General features: G+C 40.8%; 1 protein-coding gene across 3 annotated transcripts in view; it reads left to right on the top strand.

The window, feature by feature from the left end:
* LOC132831018 (neurabin-2-like) overlaps window positions 1-17,514 on the top strand; it is a 216,796-nt gene that overhangs the window by 82,689 nt on the left and 116,593 nt on the right. The window lies entirely within an intron of this gene.

Here is a 17,514-nt window from a genome sequence, read left to right as displayed (position 1 = left end):
AAGAATGAAATATAACATCTGGCCAATCCTCAAATTTTCTATAACAATCTCTATCAGATCAATGTGAACTGGAAATAGTTGCTATTATGCAATAAATATCATGTTAACTGCAAGACACTAGTTAGAAGAAACCCACCCCGGTCGAACACGCAAGACCAAATAAGCCCAGTAGTTTCTCACTTGAAGAAGATGGTGGAAGCAAATGAGCAACAGAGTGGGCTGGCATGTGTATTGCAATCTATGGAAGTAGTGGTTCAAGAGTTAGCTTTGCAGGTTGACATGTTCCTGCTTTTGTGCGCCTCTGTCCCAAAACAAGGGAGAAGCATGTCATAACTGCCTCACTGTAACTAGTGGGATTACATAGAAATTAGAAGAATTCATCTCCTTTCCAGCTGCTCCCCCCCCCCCCCCCGCCCGCGCGCGCGCACACCCCCAATCTCCAAACCTCATGACGGGAAGTCAGTACTGTGTTAAAGTTCAGGTTGTGAGGGTGCTTGTTACTGATTTTCCCACATGAGGAATATCATGGCTACATCCATGTGCCATTACCTTCGCACAGAAAACAGTAGATTGCCAAACAGTGAGACTGTTGCTGCTGTTGAATTTTCAGCAGCAAGTTCAATCTTGTAATAAGCCTGGAATGGTTATCACTCTCAACTAAATATAGTTCCACACGTTGTTCAATATTTTTGAGTGCAATCAGGCAGGGGCAATCAGCTCTAGGATGATTTAAGAGCAAAATTCTAATCTAACCATTCCTACTTACAGCTGATAAGGTAAAATACTGTTTGCATTACAAAAATGTGAGATATCCGGTAATTTGAAAATCATGTAGCAAAGAGAAAAACTAAAGGCTGAAAACAAATTATCAACTGGATTGAACTAAGTAATATTGAACAGCAAACAGTGGATTAGGTACTAGAGTTCTACATCCAAATGCAGCACTTTAATATCACATCCCTTTCCAAAAATTTAATTAGTATTGAACATTAGCAAGAAATAATATCACATTTAAGAAGTTTGATCACTTGAGTGTACAGTGCACGATTTTTTTCAGTGCCATTCCCCAGACAACACGTTATCATGATTCAGCTCCATATTTGTTGCAAGACTTAGCTTCTGTGCAGTAAATAATTAGGGAAACATGTATGGTAACATGGCATCACCAATTGCCATGGGGAATATTTCATACTCAGCAAGCTTTGCTTTGCTATCAAATCCACGTTTCCATGTATTTAAACCTTTAATAAATATTTTTATCATTAAACCCAGCTTTGCTAATCCATTATTCCTACTCCATTTTCAAATTCTGTTGACAAGCAAGACATGAAAAAATCCAATCTGTTTGCCATTATAGAGTCACCTTTACAAATGGAGTTGATTAAATTTCATTGCCAGGCATGTGAGATTTTGGGGGAGTGGGATTTTAATGTGTTGGGCAGTTTATTAAAATGCACATTCAAATGTAGTGGTAAAGCCAAGTTGAATTTGAAGATGCATCAGTAGTCTCTTGGATATTTGAACATAGACAACACTGTGTCATCACCTGTGTCAGTTATTGGGAGATGGAACTGTATGATACTTATACCTTTGGGCTTCATATCTATTTCTCTTCATTACAATCCTATCACTTATTGGCTTCACTGCTTTTACAACTTTATCAAGTCTTGGTGACACCAAGAGACCCACTGCATGGTGATGCTTTTCTTCTCTACTAAAATAGAATGTCCAAGGCACTGACTTCGTTTGACTTCAGAAAGATCTGTGATGTCACTCCTCAGTCTTTCTGCCTCTCAGTGCACTTGCTGGAGCATGCTTGTACTGTCAATGTCTTTGTCTTCCAGGTTGTCAATTTCAATTCTCTGTGGTGTGGATAAACACATGATCGATCAGAGATTAGATTCGATTAGACTTACAGTGTGGAAACAGGCCCTTCGGCCCAACAAGTCCACACCGACCCGCCGAAGCGAAACCCACCCATACCCCTACACTTACCCCTTACCTACCACTACGGGCAATTTAGCATGGCCAATTCACCTGACCCGCACATTTTTGGAGTGTGGGAGGAAACCGGAGCACCCGGAGGAAACCCACGCAGACACGGGGAGAACGTGCAAACTCCACACAGTCAGTCGCCTGAGTCGGGAATTGAACCCGGGTCTCAGGCGCTGTGAGGCAGCAGTGCTAACCACTGTGCCGCCCACATTGTAGATGCCCTGCTGTAAAGGCAAAGCTTGTGGGAAGGTGCTTCTCCTAGATTGTTACATGTCTGTCCCAACCCATTTAGCACATCTATCTGTTGCCTAATCCGTCTCAACTGTCAACTTCTTTGACAGTAGTCAACATTGATTAATGCAAGATTGGCTGATAGCATTAGGGATCATTACTTCACTCCAGGATGTAACATTAGTATCCTCCAGGTGTGTGTTCACTAGCCTGTATGGTTATTTGCCCGTTATTGAGACTTTTTCATCTTGCAGAGACACCAGAAATCTCTTGACCAGGCAAGTCTGATGGGACCATTCAACTATGAGTCAGGTTGTACTGAGCGACATGGCACAAGGAATGTGAGGATTTATGTTTCAAGACCTGATAGAGTCATAGAGATGTGCAGCATGGAAACAGACCCTTCGATCCAGCGTGTCCATGCCGACCAGGTATCCCAACCCAATCTAGTCCCACCTGCCAGCACCCGGCCCATATCCCTCCAAACCCTTCCTGTTCATATATCCATCCAAATGCCTTTTAAATGTTGCAATTGTACCAGCCTCCTCCACTTCCTCTGGCAGCTTATTCCATATCTGTAGTACCCTCTGTAAGAAAAGTTTGCCCCTTGGGTCTCTTTTATATCTTTCCCCTCTCACCCCAAACCTATGCCCTCTAGTTCTGGACTCCCCGATTTACCCTATCCATGCCCCTCATAATTTTGTAAACCCTCTATAAGGTCACCCCTCAGCCTCCAACACTCCAGGGAAAACAGCCCCAGCCTGTTCAGCCTCTCCCTATAGCTCAAATCCTTCAACCCTGGCAACATCCTTGTAAATCTTTTCTCAACCCTTTCAAGTTTCACAACATCCTTCCTATAGGAAGGAGACCAGAATTGCATGCAATATTCTAACAGTGGCCTAACCAATGTCCTATACAGCGCAACATGACCTCCCAACTCCTGTACTCAATACTCTGACCAATAAAGGAAAACATACCAAACACCTTCTTCATTATCCTATCTACCTGCGACTCCACTTTCAAGGAGCTATGAACCTGCACTCCAAGGTCTCTTTGTTCAGCAACACTCCCTAGGACCTTACCATTAAGTGTATAAGATTTGCTTTCCCAAAATGCAGCACCTCGCATTTATCTGAATTAAACTCCATCTGCCACTTCTCAACCCATTGGCCCATCTGGTCCAGATCCTGTTGTAATCTGAGGTAACCCTCTTCGCTGTCCACTATACTTCCAATTTTGATGTCATCTGCAAACTTACTAACTGTACCTCTTATGCTGATCCAAGAAACAAAATTTAGAATGCAGGAAAAATTAGCTGCAGCCCTTGGGTTTGAGTTCAGTCTTCTAATTGAGAGTCGGATATTCTAAAACATAAACTACTAGTCTTGTGGTCACTAATGGCAAATAACAAGTTCTTCTAAAACTAATTTGGGAAGCATTAAAAGAATGTTATGGTGCATTAATGACCACAAGGCAGGCAGTTTAATTTTTTGAGTATTTGACTCTCAATCAAAACACTGAGCTCATGCTTCCAGTAATTCAACCCTCTTTTTTTTTCTGTCTTAATTGCCTGAAGTCTTAGTAAAATTTTGTCTTGGTTAACAACTTTTGAAAGAAGTGTTCACATTTGCTCTTCACTGAAATCAAGATCACGGCAGTCAGAATTTTGCGATTGACCAGTTCCTTCTGTTTAAACTGCACGTTGTCAGTCATCATGGATAGCAATAGTTTTGGAAAGTAGATTCCCCCAGCTTTCTGATTCTGAACTATATACAAACACAAATGGTCTTCAATTTGATGATGTTTTCATTCTCTATTTGAATTGAAAGTTCATGGTATCTTATGCTTCCACAATTATGGGTCATAATCTGGAAGATATTAACAAAGTTACCTAACCATACATGGATTGTTCAGATTGGCTTCAAGAAACACACAACTCAGCAGTTTGGATGTGGCATCATTGAGCAAGAAACCTATCTGAGATCTTTACGCTGTATGTAAACAGCAGTAGATGAGAAGTGTGAGGAACAGAACAAGTAGAAAAATTAAACGTTGAGATGTTTGAAGTTCAGTGGTCAACACATTCCCTTCAACTATGCTCTGACATTGTGCCATGTTATGGCTTGATTGTTACCGGTGTAAATATACTTTGCTGGATAATGTGACATTAGCAGGCATCTCATGGCACAACAGTTAGTATCTCCTAATCATGTGGTTTTGCAGTCATGACTCAGCTAATAAATACATACTTTACTGTGTACTGTTGAAAAGTACAATGACAAATGGTATCCTGCTGTAACCGACATTAAGAAATAGAACATTTCAGGAAATTACACCCCTGGAGCTGCACAAATTACATCTATTGACTTTATATAACCTGTACAAATGCCATTTGGTGCTGTCTTTCTCAAGCAGCAGTGGCCCCTCATTAGATTTTTTGCAATACGCATAAAAAGGCTAACCTGGTGCAAGCTGTGTTTCAATCACATTCTGTTTTGATTACTGATCACACTCATGTACATTGGTTAGTTAAAATGAGGAACCACTTTGTTTGTGAACATATGATGTTGATCTCATACTTGCCTCTTTAGCTTCCAGAAGTGGAGGGCCAGGAATTGGGGAACTGTACTTGTGAATACCATTTTTGCACCATCAAAGGATTTGTTACAGTGAAAGCAAAAGGAATTTAATTCCAGAGATGGCACAATCAGGAAGTTAGACCGTAAATTACATTTCTTCACACATCCATCCTGCCAATATCTATTCAAACAGAAATTTCCTGTCAGTCTCATTAATACAATTGGGTTGAGGGAAATGCTGAATTCATTATCGTATGTTCATTCGAAGTACGAAAATTAAAGTTTCAAACCAAATAACGTATCATTTGTGCTCATTCCCTTCCCCATGCTTAGGAACCTGCAGTGGCAGAAGTTTTGTTTTAATATCTTTCTTATACCGATGCTACAAAAATATGTTCAGAGAAACAGAAAATAGGGCAGATTTCAGTGAAGATAACTGAAAAAGTAGGATTGGCTGTCCTTCCCTCTCTCCATTGTTAATGGCTGCCATTCAAATCGGTCATTTCAACTTGTACAATCAGAGTTCTTATTTGGAGACTTTTGTGAGAGCTGAGCGAGATGGGCATGAATCTCTCAGCAAAAGCCAGCCCCAGTGATTTCAGATTGGCCAACACTGTGAGCCAGTTTGAGTTCACTGTTTCCTATTTCAGTGAATAGAAAACATTGTTCTGGAAGCTGTCGTCTCTGACATTCACATTTAGTGCACAGAAGGCATGTTTGGGTGCAGCCCAATGCTGCTTTTCATTTTCTGTTTGAACTGACTTTGTCTTAGAAGATGCAGCTATTTATTTTGAATGCGCCTGTTTTGCTAAAATTCTGTGTTTATTCAAAGGAGCTATTTCGGATTCAGGGAGGAGGGATGTGGGGAATTGAACATCTTTGAAAATCAGTTTCTTCTTAACAGTTTCTTTTTGATCTATTTCCTTTTGACTTTTCTTTCCATGCAGCATTCCCTTTCACTGGCCAAATGTTTTTATTGAGACTTGTTTCATGTGAATTGGCTTTTACTGGTGTGTATAGTGGTAGAAAAATGCTCCACCAGTGTTTCAGAAAAAAGGTACCGGTATGCATTTCAGATCATTGATAATTACAGTTCAGTTAAAGAGATTTGTTTACAAATGTATACTGCTAATATCCTAGGTTATTTTTCTGTAACCATGGTTACCCCTGTTTGTAAACTAATGGTTCTGAAAATGTGATGTTGGAAATTGTAAATCTGATAGAGACCTAGAGTCCTACAGCACTGAGACAGGCCCTTTGGCCCAAACTGGTCCATGCCGACCAAAATGTCTGTCCACGCTAACCCTATTTCCCTGCACTTGGCCCATATCCTTCTAATCCTTTCCTATTCAGGTATTTGTCCAATCTGTCCTGTTAAATGTTGTTAATGTACCCGCCTCAACCACTTCTGCTGGCAGCACATTCCATGTGTACCATCTTCTATATAAAAAAAACAAGTTGCATCTCAGGTTCCCTTTTATTCTTTCCCCTCTAACCTTAAACTGATGCCCTCTTACCCCCATTCGCCAACCCTGGGAAAAAGACTGAGTTGATTCACCCTATCCATAGTTAAAAATCACGACACCTGGTTATAGTCCAACGGGTTTATTTGGAAGCACTAGCTTTCGGAGCTTTGCTCCATCAGGTGGTTGTGGAGTGATACTTCACATCCTTGTAACTTCTTCTGCACTCTTTTCAGTTTAATACATCCTTCCTATAACCAGGTGACCAAAACTGAACACAATACTCCATATGATCTATCATACAGGGTTGAGTGGAGTATGAGGACTCAAGCTCGAAATCCCAGTGTGGTTAGATGTGTCCTCCCAGGCTCCAGGTAGTCTTGGGTGGTCAGGTGAAATATAATCACTGGCTTGGATTTATAGCTGTCATGGAAAAAAAAACTACTTGTTAAGACAAGTGCCTCTTTTCAGGCTTGCTATCACAGTTCACCAAACAGGCAATGATAGGTTGTCTACCTCTGAACCAGTGGTCCTGGGTTCCAGTCTTACCTGCTGCAGAGGGATGTCATAACATTTCCAAACATATTGGTTAGAGAATATCTAAAAAGGAGGTTTGGTGGCAGCGTGCTAATGGTTGATTCTCTAACATTTACAACAGCCTCCATCAATGTTACTCTACTTCCCAAATACCTTTGATTTGGATAATCTCACAAAGATCTTTCCTTTCTATTTCTTTAACCCCAAGTTTTTTGTTGGTTTCCACCCGTCGTTAAACATCAAGTAACAGCATCAAGCTGCCTTCTCTACCAAATCTGTGCAAAGCCTTGGTATCCTGTTCCACCTCGAATTGAGATTTGTTTTACTGATGAGACAGTGGGGAAAATTTTTGATAGTTCCTTCAGTTGCTCAATAGCTTCCTAGTTGGTTCTTCCATCAGTTTGCTGTGTTTAGTGTGGAAACACCAAATTTGGTAAAGAAATAGAAGTTTGTCGTAAGAACTGCCATTCAGAAGATTGTTAAGGGATGATTGCCATTTAAATTACCGGTTAATGCTTATTAATGAGGTTCCACAACATTTTGTTGATTGGTGCTTGACCCAATCCACTCTCCTAACAATGTCCAGCAGATTGGGAGTAAAGAAGTTATTACTGAGGCAGTTTTACACTATCTAATATTGCACCATGTTTTATTCAGGTCAAGACTATTTTCTTCCCTCATTGTGGATGTAGAAACACCTTGTCTGGATTGTCAACGCTATGTCCAAAATTGAGCTACCCTGAAACTTGGTGCTGTGCGTCATTCAGTGCACTCTGTACTTTCAGTGGAGGTGGATATGTGGAGCCTTCCTTAAATGCTCTGTGAACATTGTGTCTTATCAGTGAGCATTAATCCTTCAGCTTTCCCCTTTAGCACTTTGAGGAAAGTTCAAATTATTACCATCAGCAAGTAGAACCAAAATTATGTGTGAAACCCACTTTTGTTATATAATTTCAAATCATTTTGTTGCAATCACTGCTGAACTTCAATGGCTTTCTGTAGCCAATTGTATTGATAATGGAACGTGAAGATTTTTCCATAACATTTTCCTGACTTCCTCAAGTATTTTTCAGCATCTGACGGGGTACTAATAACCTGTCAGCTTCATCTTGGCAGCTATCAATATCTTGGATCTCTGTGTTAACATGTAGATTCCATACTGTTGACAGATACTTTACATTCATAAGTTCAATAATCAGCAGCATACAATTGTGTATTTGGTTATATCATAAGTATCATGGCTTGTGGGGTGAAGCTAAATCAATTCTTTTTTATACTTGTCTAATGTATGCCTCGTTTGAGCTATTGTTTACAGATTTCAAGAGCAATCAAGCATAAAAGCACAATGTCAGTGTGAAAGGACCACGTTTAGAGAATGCGTTTTGAATTTGCATGGTGACTATTTTACTGCTTTAAGTAGGGGGCTCACAAATTGAGAACCAAGCACAAAACATGGCTTTCACCGGCTCTGAGGTCATTGTTAACACCAAACAGAGAGGATGTTCATTAGTTACGGCACATACAGTTTCCTTTATTGGTGGAGGCATTCTGGCCTTATTTGACTGGCTGGTATTTTATGCAAATCTGAGTAAGTTAGACAGAAATCTGAGCTGAATTTTGAAGCCGATCAGGGTTCAGATTTCACGTGGCCCATGCTTTAGCTGATAGCCAGATTCTTAGTCCAAAGCCATTTTGAATGAAGGTAGCTCTGAGTCAGATCAGCTGCCCTTCCTGTAGCCACTTGAGCTCAATTACAGTTAATTCAAGGTCCAATTTGGCTGCCTGGGACCTGGAGACTGCCCACCTTGGCCTGAACCATTTATGGGGAAGGTGTGGGTGGGGTGGGGATTAAAAGAGTCACATGACAGATCTGTCCCAGTTCCCACATTGTCTGGCAGGCCTACAGCCGATGGCCATGGTCTGGAATCATAGTATGCTGACTGTGATCTTAACCAGAGAAAATGTACTTTCAATGTTTTCATGTTAAGTTCGGAAGCACCCATCTCAACGAGTGGGGCTACTGGACTCTGAGTGCTTGTAGGGTCTCCTTTTGACCTTCCAGCATCAGGAGTCTATGGACCTGCAGTTCCTTTGAATGATGAGCTGCTCCTAGAGGTTATTTTGTTGGAGCTGTGGAAGCTACATTGGGTGTGTCTCAAGCATATTTTGGTTTGGGGCTCAAAACTGGCGGAAATGTGTGCTGATAATATATCAGTTCTGTGGTAGATTAACTTTATATTCCCCCATCGTTAAATACATACTAACCATGAACTTCCAAATGGGAATATTCTTGCCATCCAATTTATTTTACATTTACTGCTGAAATATAAACTCCTGGGGTTCAGCAAGTTTTTCCCCTTTGTATACAGTTCCATTGCAGTAAATGCATTTAATAAGAGGAGGTGTGTACAACAGCAGCCAGTCAGCTAGCACCCCTTTTGTGATACTGTCCACCACTATATCTGCTATTCCCAATGTTTTGAAAACTGTTGAGGTTGCAGTTAAAATCGCTAACTGAAGAAGTTGCTGTGAACTGAAGTAATATACAGGTTGTCTTGCTGCTAGAGACTGCAATGTGATGTGATTCAGTGCATGTTTTTGACATGTATGTATGCCTTTGCACATTAACAATTATCACATTTGGAACATTTTCCAAAGCCATGTAAGTTGTGTTTCCTGTCTGTACCAGGAATATAAACTCCCGGAATCAGCAGCTAAAGAAACTGGTCAGAATCCCACAACTCATTGTGTTGCTGGTTTCCTGTCTGTTCTTGAGAGCTGAAATTGTGTGTTATCTTTGTTATTTTTTCATGAATGTGGGTGTTGCTGTTGAGTGCATAATAAGCCACCATGTGATGAAGGCATCATTCATAGTATTGTTAGGAAGGGAATTCCACAATTTTGATCCCACAACAGTTGAGAAGGAGTGATATATTCCCAAGGCAGGATTGTGTATGGCTTACAGGGCAACCTTGCAGGTCATGGTGGTCCCATGTGCCTACTGCCTTTATCCTTCTAATTGGTAGAGGGCATGGACGTGGAAGGAACTGTGGCAGGACCTTTGGCAAATTGCTGAAGGTGCATCATGTAGATGATACACATTGATGCCACTGTGAATAGGTGATGAAGGCAGTGAATGTTTACGATGATGGTCGAGATGCCAATCAATTAGTGGGCAGCACGGTGGCTCAGTGGTTAGCACTGCTACTTCACAGCGCCAGGGACCTGGGGTCGATTCCTGCCTCGGATGACTGTCTGAGTGGAGTTTGCACATTCTCCCCATGTCTGCGTGGGTTTTCTCCAGGTGCTCCAGTTTCCTCCCACAATCCAAAGGTGAGCCGGTCGGGTGAATTGGCCATGCTCAATTGCCCATAGTGTTAGGTGCATTAGTCCGGGGTATATATAGGGTAGGGGAATAGTTGGTGTGGACTTGTTGGGCCAAAGGGCCTGTTTCCATACTGTAGGGAATCTAATCAAGCAAACTGCTTGATGGTAAATAGAACTTTTTGAACTTGAACTTGTTTTAAAGCTGCACTCATCCAGGCACGTGGAATGTACAGTAATGATTAGTGCCTCGTAAATGTTGGTCAGGCCTTGGAACTCATGAGGTGACTTGTTCACTTCAGAATTTTCAACCTCTGACCTGTTCTTGTATACACAGTATTTATATGGCAGCTGGTCCAGTTGAATTCCTTATCAATAGTAACCTCCAAGGTGTTGATAATGGGCAATTCGGTGATGGTTGGCCCATTTATTATCAAGAGATGGGTATGATATGTTGTATTAAGCAGTCAGATTTCATCAAAGGCTGGGACTTCTTTCTCTGGAGTGTCGGAGGTTGAGAGGCAACCTTATAAAAGTTTATAAAATAATGAGGGGCAATAGTAATCGTCTCTTTCCTAGGATGGGGAACTTCAAGATCAGGGGCCACATTTTTAAGGTGAGACGAGAGAGATTTAAAAGGAAATTGGCAAATGTTTTACATGGAGGTTGGATTAGTGTGTGGAATGAACCTCCTGAGGAAATGGTCACTGGGCACAGCGCAACATTTAAAAGACATTTGGGAGAGTACGTGAATCAGAAACGTTTGGAGGGAAACATGCTCGGAACGGGCAGGTAGGACTAGTTTAGTTAGGGATTATGTTCAGCAATGATTGGTTGGACCAGAGGTCTGTTCGGAGAAGAATGTAGATCTTTACAGTAGGATAGAAGCGGTAAGATTATCCAAACCTTGCATTTTTCATTGTTTGATTACTGATAGATAATAAACGTATAACCAGCTTCTGTTTTAAAGAAAAATCAGAATTGTCTCATTTACAGTGGTGTTGAGCAAAAGTTTATATTATTTGTTTCATTTGCCCAGTTGTCTACCTTTTCCATCCAATTTTCAGTTACATTTACAAACACTTTTTAATTGATGATGTACACTCTCTGATTGACATTGTAGTCTGGGACCCTTTGTAGAGCACTGTTTAATTGACTGAGACCAGTGAGACAACCTTCAGTGATCGGACGTATCTGTGTGCTTCTATTTCTGTCGTTTTGTACATTCCTAATCATAATTACTCTGCCATTGGTGGCCAGATCCCAACTTCAGTTTTCCAGGTCCCAAGTTTGGGAATTCCCTCTCCATAGCTCTCCACTTTTCTACCTCACTTTCCTCCTTTAAGATATTCTCCTTGACCAAGCTTTCAATTGTTTAACCTAATTTCTCCTTTGTAGTCTGTTGCCATACTTTATTTTATAATGCTGCTTTGAGCCCTTGAGATGTTTCATACCTTAAAACTTGTAGATAAATAGAGACAGAATGCTTGTTAGGTCTGGCCGCATCTGTGGAGAGTCACAGAGGTAATGTTTCAAGTCCCATGACTCTTTTTGGAATCCTGGAGTTCTTCTCTGTCTTTGGGATCCTTCTGAGTTTCTGAAGAAGAGTCACATCAGACACGGAACATCAACTCAAGGTCTCATTCTGAAGAGGTGATCAGACCTGCTGAGTTTCTCCAGCTCTTTCTGTTATAATTTCAGATCTCCAGCATCCACGGTATCTAGGTTATTGTAACAGGCATGATGGATGGTCACTGTGGATTGTTAATTCTCTGAAGCACACATGAATAGAAAACTCCAGAGGCCACATTTAATGAGATGCAGGATTTGGTTTTCAGTAGGTAGTTTTTTCCTATGAAACTGAAAGAGTATTGTGAATTTTGGCATACTTCTGTTGGACTGGAGTTGTTCCATGTAATGAAATACTTGTGCAATTTTCATTTTTAATGCAAGCTTTCGTGGAGTGATTCAAAACTGCTATTTGCAGCACTGAGCTTCTGAACCTTTGCTAACATTGTTCTCCTTCAGGTGCTGGAGAAAAGCTGAACTGGATATTTTAATCACACCCGCCAATAGAAAAGTAGGTCTGTTCTTCCAACAGAATAAAAGATTTTGGCACATTTATGTTCCTAACTGCAGCTGGTCGGAAGGCATGATGCCAGTTGCCACTAGCTGCAGTTTTTAAAAAAAATATTAAAGGGCCAGAGACTGGCTGGGTAGAAGAAAAACAGGCAAAACTAAACTTAGAGAGCTGACTGTACAAAGAACAAGGAGTACTATAGCACAGGAACAGGCCCTTCGGCCCTCCAAGCCTGTGCTGATCCAGATCCTCTGTCTGAACCTGTCGCCTATGTTCTAAGGATCTGTATCCTTCTGCATGAGTCGAGATACATCTTAAATGACACAATCGAGCCTGCCTCTACTACATCCGCTGGCAACGCATTCCAAGCACCCACCACCCTCTGCATGAAGAACTTTCCACGTCTATCCCCCGTAAACTTTTCCCCTCTCACTTTGAACTCATGACCCCTAGTAATTGAGTCCTCCATTTTGGGAAAACGTTTCTTGCTATCCACCCTTTCGACACCTCTCATGATTTTGTAGGCCTCAATCAGGTCCCTGCTGAACCTTCTTCTTTCCAATAAAATAATCCTAATCTACTCAGCCTCTCCTCATAGCTATCACCCTCCATACTATCCTGGTGAACAGCCTCTGAACATTTTCCAAAGCATTCACATCCTTTTGGTAACATTGCAACCAGAACAGTTTGCAGTATTCCAAATGTGGCTGAACCAAAGTCTAATACAACTTGTACAGTTGGAAGTTGAGTTCCCATTATAACTGACCACAGAAATTGGAGAAATGAAATGAAAACAACAGTTGCTCTCGTCAAGAAACATAATTAATTCTTGAGAATCTTGATTATGTTACAGAGACTAGTATGTCTTGCTTAAAATATTTCCATATATTTAATGAAATATTTCAATTGGGAGCACATTTTGAGATTAAAATGTGCATTCCTGCATTAAACTACATTAGTTACAAATTAACCCCGTCTTTGTTTATCCATATATTTTAAACTTGAAACTTTCTGATAGGTTCTGCTTGGCATTCAGAACCGATGTGACATTATTTCAGAGCCAAGGGTGTTTTTCGCATGATTTTGTTACGAGAAAGACAGGAAGATTCACCATTTCAGAGGGTATAGGTTTAAGGTGAGAGGGGAAAGATTTAAAAGGGTCCTAAGGGGCAACCTTTTCACATAGGGGGTGCTCCGTGTATGGAATGAGCTGCTAGAGGAGGTAGTAGACGCTGGTACAATTACAGCATATAAAAGGCTTCTGGATGGCTCCATAAAGGGTTTAGAGGGATATGGGCGACAGGCTGGCAAATGGGACTGAACTGAATTAGGGATATGTGGTCGGCATGGACGAGTTGGACCGAAGTGATTATGACTGTAGGATCTTAGTTGTAGTTTCTCACAATTTTGAGGAGAATGATTCTTAGCAATAGGCATTGAGAAGGAGCTTGTAATTGCAGATATTAACTGTTCATCTCCATTCAGCACTGGGGCCCCTCTGAGGAAAGCTATTCACCACTGAGTTCAATTAACTTGTGAAGAAATGTAATGAAATAAGCTGTGTGGCAAATCCCATTCCCATCTTCAAAATAATCCAGTAGAAGCATCTAATATTCCTCTGGGGGAGTGGAGGAAATGACCATGTACATAATATGCAAGAAATAAAACAGTTCATCAGGCTAGTGTGCACATTTTCAGTTAATAATGAACATATAATTACTTTCTTTCTTGTGATCAAGCTGATAATAATGGTTCATAGCAGATTCGATAACTGGGTGGCTCATCTGCTATTTCAAATGATATAAAAGCTCATTGCATATGTGCCCCCCACCCCACCTCGTCTTTCAATATAAGCCAATGAAGCTGAAGCCTTAGATCCAGTCACTTCTGTTTTCTGAAATCACTTGCATGCTGTGAACCACGGAAGCTACTTGTCCCTTTGTCAACATTTTAATCGTCATCCTTGAATTTCAGGAGATGCAGTTGTCAAATTAAAGAGCGGTGTAACAATGCATGCTGGGCTGCAGAAATCTGGCTCCATATTCAAACAAGAGAAAGGATTATGCAAAATAGTAGCAGGAAGCAAAGGGAAGTCATGAACCCAATGTCTTAATTTGCTGGACTTCTAATTATTCTAAATTCCAATCATGAAAACCACTTATTAACCTCTGTACTGTTCATACACTCTACAATAATTCCTGTCCAGCTGTTTTTACTGCTATACTAGTAATTATTAAAGTATAGGTCTGGGAACACTGCTCCAAGAGCAGCGCAATTAATTTTTAATACAGTGAAGCTTGCAAAAAATAATTTTGCGTGCTCTGACATCAGTTCCTCCACTTTTGTGAGAAAATGTAAACAAAGAATCTATTGAAGACACACATTGCCTTCAGAGACCATTTTGTTACATAAATTTAAATTGGCCAAGAGCTTTGGCCTGTATTGTGATTCATTTCTTTTCAGGAGGAGCTTGCAGTTGGCTGCACAAGTGACAGAACTGAATTTAATAAAATTGGCTAGACCTCCAATTGAAGTGTGTTAGGGAGATTCACTGTGTTCTTTGGAGTAAGAAAATTCCATTGAATGAATTTAGTGTTTAAGATGAGATATCAAACTGCAAACTGGACTGCTGTCTCAGGTGAATATCAAACATTCCATGGCATTATCTCAGAAGAGAAGCAGAGTAGTTATCACTGGTGGGCTAGCCAGGGATAGATTTATCCCTTAGTCAACAACACATAAAGCAGATTGTCACAGCGCTGATGTTGGGAGCTTGCTGTGTGTAAATTATGTCTTCTATTTCTTATGTTCCAAATATCTCTGAACTCCATTGGTAGTTCATTGGCCATTAAGTGTTTTGAACCTCCTGTCGCTGTGAAAACCTAAGACTGGATAATCAACAGGAAAAATGAGTTATAATAGCAAGTGAGTTGCTATCATTCAAAAACACATGTTAAGGCATTTGCGAATTTTTCACATGACATTGTTTGTTTGAATAGTAACGTGTGCTGCAACCGAAAGTCTAGAACCTTGTAGAGTTTGTTGAAGAAAATTACAGCATGTCAAGTCATTTCCCTTAAATATCAGGCAGGCTGCTGCACATTTCTCGTCTCCAGTGTCCGTCGCAGGCTTATTTATGAGCCAAAAAGTCAAGGGCTCAATCCCACTGCAGGCAGTTGTATGCGTTATTTAGGCTGGCATCTCCCCTCAGGACTGAATGAATGCCGTACTGTCAGGGTGACACCTTGTAGTGAGGTCAGAAGTTCTACTTTGGGTCCTCAATAACATATTTCCTTCGATTAGTGCCATCTGAACAGAAAATTTGATCAATTATTCCATTTTTGTGGGACCTAGTGGGCAAATGGGTTTCTAAGTTCACTTAGTGTCCAACAATGGAAGCACTTGAGTAGTACTTTGGAGCATTCTGAGGAGGTGAAAGGCATTATATAAGTACAAATTCTTTTTTTAATATTCATGAATCATCCTTATGGGCAGCATCCAAATCATCAGTAGGCAGATAAGAGGTTAAAGGCAGGATGTTTCACAGTCTTTGAATGATGTTGGCAATGGAAAGAAATGTGAGAAAATATCTGGATCTCAACATCGACAAAAAATAGTTCTGAATGCATCTGAATCTCAGCAGTTAGATCTAAGCAATGACTTTCTCTCCCTGGCTGAAAATGCAGCAGATGAATTATAATTGCCAATGAATTTACCAAACTCTTCCTAATTCCACTGGGGGCATTGTAAGCTGCTCCAACTTTGTCCTCATTTTTAAGATCACTGAGAGAAACTAAGCACACGTGTAATGTGCCAGTAATACCTTATAAACATGAAATGAATAGGTCATTTACAATTTTGATCAGTTTGGATGGGCAAAAGAGACTGAAGGAGACTATCCAAATGGATTTTTCTACATCACTCAAGAATTATTCTAATTGATTAACTAATTATAGAGGGATTGAAGTCAGTGTTCATTTTGCCTGTGTCTCACGCATAAAGTGCACCCAATATACAACATTTAGAATGAATGGACTGGCAGAGTGGCCAACTCTACAGTGGTCATTGCTGTTTTCTTTAGAAGTTTCTGGTAATCATCTAAAAGTAAAATTGGAGCAAACGAAGTTAGCTAGGAAATGCCTTGAGCCTGTTTTGGGTCCTTTTGGTAGCATACATTCTGCAACTAGTCCTTCCTTTTCTAGAAGGGGTACACGAGGTCTCGGAAGAACTACTTAAGTGAGTTGTTTTCTCTTTTAATGCCCTGACTTGCAGATCGAGGGAACCCCTTGCAGCTTCTGTAGCACCACTGAAGGACATCACCAGTCCATATTAAGCTGACCTATGCTCTTCTGCACAACCACTTGCAATACTTACTGAGGGCTGCTGTCAAGGAGACAGAGGTCAATTTAGCTTCTTCTGGAAATATTATGGATTCAGCAACTTATGTCTGTTATTAAATAACTCTGACACCTAATTTTGGGTGAGCTTCTTGTCTCCAGCAACTGGCCTGCCTCCCCTTGAAGCTTGTCAAGTATTTTGCATTGAAATTTGCTTAAACATTACACCTCAGTAAAATATGCCTAGAGACCAGACTGTCCTGTTTTTCCACATGGATTATTTATATTATTATTCGGTATACAGAATGTATAGTTGTTTGATGCTAGCATGCATAGAAAGCACAGTTCAGTTCAAACTAAAGCAGGATCATTTTACACGACAGAACAGAAACCATGCGCAAAGAAGCCAATATTTTTATTGGTTACAAAAGAAATGGAGATTAAATAGAGTCATAGAGATGTACAGCATGGAAACAGACCCTTCGGTCCAACCTGTGCACGCCAACCAGATATCCCAACCCAATCTGGTCCCATCTGCCAGTGCCCGGCCCATATCCCTCCAAACCCTTCCTATTCATATACCCATCCAAATGCCTCTTAAATGTTGCAATTGTACCAGCCTACACCGCATCCTCTGGCAGCTCATTCCATCCATGTACCACCCTGTGTGTGAAAAAGTTGCCCCTTAGGTCTCTGTTATATCTTTCCCCTCTTCCCCTAAACCTATGCCCTCTATCTCTGGACTCCCCCACCCTAGGGAAAAGACTTTGTCTATTTATCCTATCCATGCCCCTCATAATTTTGTATACCTCTATAAGGTCACCCCTCAGCCTCCGGTGCTCCAGAGAAAACAGCCCCAGCCTGTTCAGCCTCTCCCTGTAGGTCAGATCCTCCAACCCTGGCAACATCTTTGTAAATCGTTTCTGAACCCTTTCAAATTTCACATCTTTCCGATAGAAAGGAGACCA

The sequence above is a fragment of the Hemiscyllium ocellatum genome, chromosome 32 (genome assembly GCF_020745735.1).
Source record: "Hemiscyllium ocellatum isolate sHemOce1 chromosome 32, sHemOce1.pat.X.cur, whole genome shotgun sequence".
Lineage (NCBI taxonomy): Eukaryota > Metazoa > Chordata > Chondrichthyes > Orectolobiformes > Hemiscylliidae > Hemiscyllium > Hemiscyllium ocellatum.
The sequence above is the reverse complement of the archived record's forward strand: the minus strand, read 5'-3'. Positions and strand labels throughout refer to the sequence as shown.